This window comes from Varroa destructor, unplaced genomic scaffold, assembly GCF_002443255.2.
Source record: "Varroa destructor unplaced genomic scaffold, Vdes_3.0 BEIS01000001.1, whole genome shotgun sequence".
Classification (NCBI taxonomy): domain Eukaryota; kingdom Metazoa; phylum Arthropoda; class Arachnida; order Mesostigmata; family Varroidae; genus Varroa; species Varroa destructor.
In genome coordinates this window covers 66,989,900-67,000,949 of record NW_019211454.1, presented here as the reverse complement: position 1 = coordinate 67,000,949, position 11,050 = coordinate 66,989,900, and the positions used below count along the sequence as shown (strand labels likewise).

The 11,050-nt window shown below is 39.8% G+C and overlaps 1 long non-coding RNA gene across 2 annotated transcripts; it reads left to right on the top strand.

The window, feature by feature from the left end:
- The first annotated feature begins 7,853 nt into the window (after positions 1-7,853).
- LOC111255480 (uncharacterized) lies at positions 7,854-9,554 on the top strand. Of its 2 annotated transcripts, none has more exons than XR_015328634.1 (3): positions 7,854-8,088; positions 8,932-9,085; positions 9,473-9,554. It is a non-coding gene; the product is annotated as an uncharacterized LOC111255480 (long non-coding RNA). The 2 variants fall into 2 exon arrangements; XR_002675504.2 differs by having other exon boundaries at positions 9,338-9,552.
- The last annotated feature ends 1,496 nt before the right edge of the window (positions 9,555-11,050 follow it).

Below are 11,050 nucleotides of genomic sequence, written 5' to 3'. Positions count from 1 at the left end.
ATAGTGTGCCATACAGCTTAGCACATCCTACTGGCATGTCACTAATCAGAGTGTGTCAAGCCTCAATAATGAAGCATATAGTTCATGCAGTATGACTGCTACGCAATATATTGCATCTGAAATAGTTAACAAACACTGGAAAATTAAAATGTGTTTTTTTGTTTGGAGACAAATAGATTTTTACAATTCAAATTGCTTGTGGAATTATGCAACCATGTCCAAATTAAGTGGTAGCTGATATATGCCATCCCCTGACGAAGTTCCCTTGACGCATACTTTTCGCTTCTTTTGTTTTACCTGCACGTAAGTCTTCTGCTTTGCAATTGCCAGAAGATGTATTCCATACTATCAGGCAGAGGCTAATTTTACATGAAGGAGAGTGCCAATACAGAGTGAAAGTGTTGTCTGGGATACGCATTGCCGGCTCGTTAGTGTGGTGTTGATTGCGTAGCTCGACATATTTGTTCCAGGCGGAGAAAACGCCGGATAATAATCGGCTTCATCCTAGCAAGTCGTTGTAGACTAAGCGAGAACCTCAAATGCCCTTGTCCCGATTAAGCTCGGCTAACTTCGAGATAGCTAGCTAGCTACTTTCTAATTGTTTCGAAAAGCATTCTATATGGAGAACACTTGGAGTTGGTTCTGAAACTTAGCAGGAAATATTAAAGAGCAATATTGTTCGCGTTTAGTGTTTTTTTCTTGGCTGTCGCAGTGAGAAATGCAAGTATTTTGCTTAAATAAAACTATGCAATTTGTTGGCCCAGTTAGCAAAACAAAGACTATTAATAAAGGCGGGCCTTGAAAATGCTAGCGATTACTCTGCTATTAAACAACATTTATCAAGTTCGTATATGCGTTTGGAGCGCATGAAATTATAGATTTTGATAGTGACGAGTAAAATTAACGCGGAAGTTTACTTGGCGTACGATTCATAGACGAAAAAACAATTCCAATAGAGTTCATAGACCGACACGGCAATAAGGATAAGTAATAGCAACGTGCAGATGGAAGCCGGTTGGTGTGTACGGAAGTTTCCAGTCAGAGCAGACGGCCGGCCCGCAAGTGAAACTTCGAAAACGAACGAGTCATGAGAGGATATTTGTTGCTATTTTGCATCTAACCCATGTGGTTAATTCAGCTACTGCCGAAATTCAGGCCACTAATATATAACTATTGCTTAGCCTTTTCAATGATTATTTCTGCGTCAGCAAATTGTAGGGATCATTTTTTTTTTTGCTATAGTATCAAAACCTGCCTCCATCTATCTGGAAGGCATCGGTTGCCAACGCTGAATTTGAACTATACATATAAAACTTACAATGTGTTATGTACCAGTGAGGTACGCGTTTCTTCCTCTCTCCTGTCTACCTTGTATAGGCTTTTAAGATCAACCCTGTCATTAGAGCGTTGTTCTAATAGAAAGTAGCATGGGACGATTCTGGTGATAACGTGTTATTTTTTTCTATTGGGCTCCTTAAGCATCGAACAAATGGGGGTGACTAGTTATTTGTCCAAGGCAGGGTGTCAACCTCTAACTAGTGTGTATATAGCGACGAGCCGGCAGTGACACGCCTATTCAATCGACGACGATTTGGCCAAATCGATCAGACCGTTCCGTGAATGGCCTATTTGTCAGGATCAAGGTAACGAAAATAATTGACATCGAGTTTCTACTACACACGACAGAATATTATAAAATGTGCTAAGGCTTAAACCGCTTTAATGGGCAAACCATTTACCAAGTTGTCGTTAATTGTGCAATTTGGCTAACTTATTAAGGTAGCCATTATATGTACGCTGCTCACGGATGATGTCTCTGGATGGATTATCGGATTGGAAGGATGGATTGAGTTTTGTAGTTGTGTATTGATGCACGAACGTTGTTTGCTCTTACACCCAAACGGCAGTTAGGGTTGATTGAATCGCTTTTCAACCATATACCCAGTGCCTCATCTAGATTTCCATGACTCTACAAAATATCGAATGAACGCTTGTGATCTTGAACGAAAACTGTGTTTTTTGCAGTCTGTTTTTCTCAACTGAATTGTGCGAGCAGCTGGATTTGTTTGGGGTGTTTATCGAACGAAGCCAGCCTCCTGAAGAACAATTACATCTCTACGTTACTTATGGTTAACAGTTAATATTTGTTAAGGCAGAAGCAGTGTAAACGTAATCATTTTATTTTACGAAGAGGTCTGGCTGGTTGAGGGAAAAAGGACGTATCTGTGCATGACAGATACGTATACACTAGCATGAATTCGTTCCCGGTCGCTCAAGTTAACGGTACCACCTATTATTCGCTTTCCGTTTCTAGCCTCTTTTATATCTCTATGTTTCGAGCTTTACGTCCGGTATCGCCGTTAGGCATTCCATGAGACGACTGGCTACCAGCACGAAACGAACCGTGCGTTTATACCAGGATCCCAGCCTAGACCACAACGTGTCCCTCCGTAGGATTAGTAGACGGACACGTTACCCAGTAAACTATCACGAAGATCCTTCCTGTCTGCTTTTGGAAGAGATGGGTGCCACTGATATGCAAGCCGCAGTAATCGGTTAAGCGGAAGGTAGAGATTACGTAAGATAAGCAAATTGCGTTAAATATAGTTAACTGGAACTTAGCCTAGGTGCGGTCCGCACTGTAGTATATTCCTAGTTGGCCTTATGGCAAAAGGCTGCTTTGTGAATAAATTAAATTCAGGCGCTAGTGGAAAACGGCAGGTTGCGAAAGTACCGTTTAGTACAGCAGATCAAAGCCTCATTTCTGCTAGCCTTTCAAAAGCGCTAGTTATCTTCGAGCTGGTAAAGGATTCGACTTAAATCGTTCATGAGAATTTATTTTGCTTGCAAACTGCAATGCCCCTCACCGCCCGATTCGGCTGGGTACGGAGACAACGCCCTCATCCTTGTCAGCGCCAGACGGCAGTCTGTTTTGAATTAAATGTGTCGTGAGCCCTTCTGGACGAAAAGTGCCGAAAAAGTCTCAAGAGCCATTTTATCTCTTTTCATGCTAGCGAAGTAAACACAGGGGGGTGAAAATGTAATAATGACTTATTTTTTTATTTTGGGAAATTTTCATGATATGATAGATGGAGGATAGTGTTAGGGAATTAGTCAATTCACATAATTAACCGTAACAAAAATGACAGTACTGTTTCTGAAAAGGCCAACGAAAACTAGTTAGGGATTTGACACAACAAAGCTTAGATTTGCACCTAACTATTGACAGCATAGCTATTAAACACCTTTAAATTTTTAAAAGGTCAGCAGACTTATACCTGTCAAGAATAATAATAAACAGTCGGTATCTAAAATATTCTTTTTTGAAGGGTGACATAAAGATTACCACACGACCTTTAAATATATAGTTAGAACCTATAACCAAAGTAGATACAGACATATTCACCTTCGATTTAGCGCGAAACTTTTTGGTTAATTCATACCGTATAGACAAATAACGTTAACATTTTCTGTGCAGTTCTATTATATTGACTTTATTATAAAGTCTAGATCAGATTCACTAAAATAACGAGAGTTTTGTCTTACAGACGGCACCTTCGATAACATTTAGAGAAGGAGTTCACGAGGACAATTTTCCGAGAACTTCTAGAGCTCGATTCGTTGAAATCACTACTGACTACTCACTGATGCTAACGAGCACATTTCTTTAAGCCGTGTTAATTTACCCCCTATAATATCATTTCTTTTTTTACGCCCCTGGGTTTTCTCGTCTATAAGATGAGGCAGATGGACAACAGTGGCAGGCTTGAAAGCGCTATAATTACAAATTAAGCGAAAACGACGGATATGAAGGAAGCTTTAGAAAAAATTTCGTAAAATAAGCCTAGGAACAGATTGAAGGACGACTGAGTGTCATCCGTTTGTTTTATAAATATACAAATTATGTCTTTTAACTTCCATTGTATAGATGTTTTGTTTGGATTAGAAATTATAAAAAAAGAGTAAAAATAAACAATGTCACAATTTAATTCAGATCTTAAACAGGAGGTGCTCATAGTGTGATCATTGATGTTAAAAGATAATAAAGTAGTGATTTTTTAAAAAATTATACACTTTATTAGGTTGTTGCTGTTCTTTCAATTGAATAGGAAAAAACATTCTTTATGAAGTTCATCAATGAAGTAGCCTCATTGTAAAACCCTAATTTAGCTAATAACCCTAGCTAATTTAAAACAGCCCACCGCGCAAAAAAGGCTTATGAGGCTCGGGCGTTATAAACGGAGTTTAAGCCGGAGACGTAGCATTCTCAAATGCATCATTTCTTCACTCAGGTCATTCTGTTTTTTTTTTCTGATTTAAATACATTGTCCTTTATTTCAAAGAAAGATCTGAATTTATGCGCGAAAGCATTGATTTCTGCCTATTGCTCCGGCCCCTTTTTTTCCTACAGGTAGCTCAGCTGGCCGATCAAGCGCATTTAGCTTATGTCACTATCTTTACAGCCCACAAAAGTGCATCTGTTGACATCTTTCTTTTACATGAGTCTGCACTCCACGGGCTCTCCTGTTGTGCCCGTACACAGACATCCATACTGGCCCATTAAGACTTAACACATTTTTGCACAGCAGTAGCGATTCGCTTATCATTTTTTACTGTACGCGCTCGATAGTATTGAACTTATATGCTAGCTTAAGTCCAAATGCCCCACGACACAACATTCTACTTATAGGAGTCTAGAACGCTGAGTAAACCTTAATAAAATTGTCCGCACCGGTTCAATGTGACCATACTGTATTGAAATGGAAACCGCACGTAAAGGCAGAACACATCCGATAGTCTTCCGCCTGTCTGATTCTAATTGCTCTGTTGTTCGGAAGAACTTTCGGTATGGTAGAAGGAGGACAACCGATGATTTGATTAAGGAGATGTTCGAACCGAAAAAAGCTGCTACCAGCACACACAAAAGGCAGACTGCCAACTACTGAGATGCTTCACTTGTACTATAGTTAAGGGAACCGGCTTCCGGCCCACTGCGAAACTAGCAGCTTTACAAGAAGAGTACAAGAGCCACATGAGCGATTAGGCCTCACGATGGCCAGGGAACTTCTCCCATTACGCTCGGTTATATTGTGTGTTTTGGTCGATACTAGGAGGTAACCACTCAGTCGCGAAAATCGCGGTACTAATAGGGAAAACAAAAAAGTTCTAGGCAGGCGATGACGCGCAAAGACCTGCCGTCAGAGAATACGAAACGCACTCAGTTGTCGACCGACAGAGACGGGAAATACGGTTGCTGAGCAGAGAGACTGGTGTACTTTCAAGTATGCCTCTTTTTAAAAAGAGGCATACCTGAAGTCGTTTGCATATATGTCCTAAATAATGAATATGCCTGGCTTGAGTTTACTGTGTAATCATCATTGTGGGTTAGTAATTATTGCTAGCATATTATTTTGTTCAAGCCGTTAATTCTTCAACATCGCATGTGTCTAACCTTCTGGCCTATGGAAGACTGGAAACAAAACGAACGGTGGGACACCAATTTTTCGGTTAAAAAAGGTACTAATAGACATTCTTTTGTGATAGAGCTCAAAATTGCTTCAATTCTTCGTGTTCGGTTCCATAAGAACGAAATGTCAGTCGGTTGTTATGTTCGAACGGCGATGTGACGGCAAATGAACACTTAATTTGCTTAATTTGTACTTCAGTATCCAATACGATGTATTTTGTCATAAAAAAAACTTGGAGGCACGTCACCAGGTGGACTTTTTTTAAAAGTTTTTTATATCTTAATACAAAAAGTTTCCTTATAGGAAGAACGATAAGGCTTGTAGCAAGAGTATTGAATACATCTTTTGGATATGAGGATTTTGAAAACATTTTGTTGATTCCTATCGTACTAACTTTAGTGGACCGATTATGTATAATGAATAAACACCTTTTGTTTTACTTTCTTTGCTTTACGTAAACGTGGATACGTTACTTCTTGTTACCAGTCGCAGTTCTGTGCAGAAGCCTGTCATTGTGGCTGCGTATTTTGCGTATTGCTAGGCAAAATGAGAGTCATGGTAAACCTTATTTCCTCGTCCACTTCACCCAGTCTGTGATGCACCCAGCCTTCCTAATTCCTGATAGAGTTCCATAAATTAACCCGGGGTTTTCATCGATCGATCTTGAATGGCTGAGCGGAATTGGGTGCATTCTGTAGGTAAGAGGTTCCATCTACGAATTTAGCAAACCCTTTCTAGCAGTCCCCGCTAAAGCTCTCGCTATATACGGCATAAGTATCTCTCTCGCTGCTTTGGCAGCTGTTCAACTCAGAAACAGGCGAAGCGAAGTAGGTGTTACAGCTGTATGTAGTTTGGCGTTGTCATGGTGGAAGACGGCGCTTTTTTTTTCTTGTCACTAATCCTTGTCGATTTTTTCAATGGTCTATCGAGACCTTGTTAGTTGCTGACAGTACTGGACAAAATCAATCGCTTCGCCAGGCAACAGAAACCTAAAACGCACAGTTCCTTCTCAACCTTACCATAGCATTACCTTCTTTCGCGTCCGTCTAAATTGTTCCACGTACTGCGGAGTACACGTTCCTACTTTTTTCTTCTGTTTACACATTTCTTGCGTATGGGATCTACGTTCGTAATTAGGTTTTTTTTTTTTTTTTTTTTTTTTTTATAGAAAAAGGCTAAAAAATGGCCACATTTTGGTAAAATTTCATCGATCTACTAAATTACTTTGCGCTAATATATGTAGCACCTACAGTTTTTTTTTTTTTTTTATCATAGACAGCTCTTTTCAAATAGTTTAAAACTGTTTGGTAGTGGATTTTTTGGCTCCTTGGCGATGTTATAGCTACTCACACGTGGATCTTTCGCAACAATTGTATCATTTTTTTTACACAATTTTTCTATTACTAGGCAGAGGAAGGCAGGACATTGAAATGTCCAGAACGAAAAAGACAAAACCATTTATGGGCCGTTTGGTGTTAGGAGACATTTTGGCGATAAAAAAACACAAAAATTCACATATCTGGGCAGCATTATGATAAACGTGACAGGGTAATGGGATTTATTCACCTCCAAGCCACTCTATCCTAAGTCTAAATACAGTCATTCAGAAAACCTTAGCACACCTACTGCCGTAAAATCTTAACTTTGAACTTACACCAACACTGACCCGATGCGATTTATGTTGACCGAACGATGTGACTGACATCTAGTTAAACAAACAGTCGACGCTTTTTGGTAACTCAATAGAGACGGATAAAATTCATTTTAGGGAGTATCGAGTGTCTCCTATCCGACTTGCTATTGTTGTCCGAGGACCTGCGCCGTCGCTGTGAGTTCCCCATTAACGGAAGTCCTTAGAACCAACCTTGAAAATTGTGAGTGAAGATCGGTGGAAGTTTTTTACATCGGATCCGATGAGGAACCAGTGAACCGGCTAAAGACTCGCCTTACCATACATGGGTTTTAGTATTAACTCTGCAGGAAACCGAGCTTCCACGAGCCTGACTATATATATATATACATATATATAGGTATTTCAAATACCGGGCGGATTGTTGATAAATATCAGCCGCTCATTTCGGGACACTTAACGAATCTCTTAAATTAGTTTTATTCATTCAAAGGAACTCGTGTGACCTACACGCCGAAGAGTTTTTTAAAGATGCTAGTTGCTCACCCCTATATTGGTATACTGTATCGTTGACCTTTATGTATGAAGTTTTAGACTGCTACCAGCGAAGGTAAATGAATGAACTTTGATAAAATCCGTTTTTGTGCTGTATCAACTGAGTTAATTATGTATTATACAGCTTTTCCATAATAGCGGGTCTATTGGTAAGCCGGCAACGAGTTCATCTCGAAGTTAGGCCATTTTTTCTGCGACCAACGATAAAACCTTGCATGAATTAGCGTGCGATCCTGTTGTGGCAGTTATAGTGTCAGCTGGATTCCTGTATTCTCTAGCAATGTGAGCAAAATAAGTACTTCGTTTTATGGTTTCCATACAATAACGAAATGGAAAATCAAAAACATAAAAAGTCAAGCTTAATATTGAGACCGAATTAGAAGTGTGTCACGGTAATGACTCTGGCGAGCACATCGCTTCAAGTCTATGCCTATCGTAAGTCTGAAAGTTATTCAACTCTAAAATGATTTCCAGCCCATTAAATTTTTGGCATATGCAGGAACCGCTTCTAACAAGGTATAATTGGACCTGCAGTAATGTGTAATGGATAAGTTGCAAAGCCAGCATTTAACAGTAGTACAAAGTATCCAGAATTAACATACACATAGTGAAATGGATCTAGTTAGTAAATTAGATAAGTTACTCATTGTTATTTCACACCATGTGGAACCTGTGTCTAAAGATCATTGGACGCCAATTATAATATTAGTTAGTTAATGATCAAAGACAATTACTAGGCCCAGTTTTTGCCTGGAGTAAAGCTTTTATCCACCCGTTTATTGCTTTATTATGAAGAGTTTGAAAGAAGCGTGTACTGAATAAGTAAACAAATCTTGTTTGTCCGCTTCTGAACTCCGCGAGGAAAGTCACTAGAGGTGTCATTAAATGCTCTTCTGTCTAATACCGTGTAAAATTATATACTTGTCATCTTAGCCGTATTCATTAAACATATATAGTTGGAAACAATGTACATTAGTTACCGCTTTTCCTCTTCCGTGGACTATTTAAGTTACGAGGCCTATACGCAGATTAATGTGAATTATAATAGCGTCAGTGTTATCCTGCAGTGCTCTAAAGATAGAAGAGTAACTAAAGCTAACTCAACCTACCAGGGTAGTAGCGTGGGCTGCTACCCCCGAGAGCTAAACCATAGTGCCGTTCCCGGATTCAATAGCGCGAAAACACAATTTGACGCAAGAGTTGCCAATAAAGTATGTTTTCATTTTGTTTAGCGGTTACTCTTCAATGTTGATTATGTAGACTTCCTTTTTTTTTTAGATTTGTCGTGCTTAAAATAGCTTCTTGGCACTACGTCGTGTGTGTATTTCAAATCAACATGGAAGTACAGAACGCGGTGCACTGCGAAGCAAGACATACGGAAGTCGCTCATGACAAAATGTATAAATGCGTATATCAACTTGAAAAGACAAAGGTATTGGCTAGCAGTCGAAAGTACTCCCTGAGATCTCTCGTTGATTTGTTGGAATTACGATGTCTATAATTTATTTATTTAATACAGTATTAGGTACAGCCAATTTCCAAAGCGTGGGACTTACTCTGAGTATGCGTATCTTACGTTCATCGATTAGTAATTTAAGCTACAATGGTGGACGATAGAAGTCTACAAACATATTCCGCATTAAGTCTTTGTCCCTTTTTCACTGATTCAAACAAACTTTCTCAGAAGGAGCACGTCAAAGCTATCCATTCGCAACGCCATCTTTCGTTGGGACCGACGTGGTAACTAGACCCAGAGAACTTTGACTAATGATTGATGATAACGATTCGCGTACCTTGATTATTCTCGTTTTCGAACTAGGCTGCTGTATCACGGAGTGGCCTTCTTCAGCACAGAGTTTAGTATTAGGACTATTTTGTGAATGATTTCAACTGGTGATGGCTACAAACAATATTTGACTACTAAACAAGACTGCCAAAGTACGACCGTAATCACTTTCAAAATGAGGTTGATTCACGCAATTTGCTCTGGGAGTAGTCGAAGGGCTCGCATTTACCACTTTCTAGCAGCCCAAGTTGGTTTTTCAAGGTTTAACTAGTAAGGAGGGTGCATTCTGTTAACGAAAATTTCACCCGGTTAGCCTGGTATAACATACGTCATGCTGATACATTAGTAGTTCTACGCTCGTACAAGTACCATGGATCTTCACGAGAATGAACAGGGCATCCGTTCACTGGTACATAATAGGACGTAATAATAACAATACCCGATATCCAAGTATACTTCTTGTCTACCGAAGCAGCGTGATACATTTATCTTCCTGATTTCTTCCGTACTGGTGAATTCCGTTTCCCTGCACGTCGCGCTAACAATAATAAAAAGCTTGGTCTACTACTATTTAGCTCAAATAAAAAAGATTCTCCGACACTTAGTATTGTTTTCTATTTCTCATTAATCATGTCCATTAGGTGTCCATGCCCACGCTTTCAAAATAAAGTTTTCTGTCTCCTTGTCCTCTCAGTTGTTGCTTTTAATAGTGCTGTATTATGAATGCAATGTCAAGTTGAAAAAAAAACGCCTCCAAAATGGACGCCTAAGGTAAAGGAAGAGGGCATTTAAACACCTCCTATGTTATACCCTATTGAAGTTAAAACGCTGCGGAAACAGATCAGGGCATTTGTCTTATGTGCGCTAGCGACGCTACCCCTAAATGGCCTGCCAAGGTTGGAAACGGTATAAAGATTGCTCCTACGTTGGCCGACTATCTGAGTTTGACGGTACGCGTTTGTAGGCATCTTTGAACGAACGCGGCCGACAAATAAGATGGGCATTGGCCGAAAAGATAGGCTGCAGCCACACCACGGTTGCTAAACCTATTAAATCTCTTGCGTTCACACAGAGACTTCAAGACTGGGCAGTTCATGACATCTATGAATCCAGCAAGGAGTCACAGCTTAATGCTAGAAGCGCTACGAGGACATAATAACCGATTTTGCACAGAACTGCCGCCTGTGATGAGTAGTGGTTTCTGCATGCTAACATGAAACACTAATTCGAATGCGTGACTTTAGAAAAGAAGTGAGGGTTTAGGGCTTAATCAGCTCCTCGTTCGAGGAAGGCTATTTTTTTACGTTTGGTGAAACTGCAAGGGGCTGATTCACTAGGAATAATTTTTCACGACTTGATCGACATGTTTATTTGACCCAATTTTATAGAGTCAACCAGCCTATTCAAAGGGGAAGACCTGACAACAGAGATCAGGTCATATTGCTTCATGACAACGCGAAGCCATATAAACATCATCTAAAATGTGTTCATCGACCTCGAGTGAATAGACGTCTTGCGTACCCCATATTCTACGGAGCTAACGTTGTCTAACGTACTGGCATATTAGCGTCTCCGTGACGGAGCCGTAAAATAGAATCTATAGCATAAATA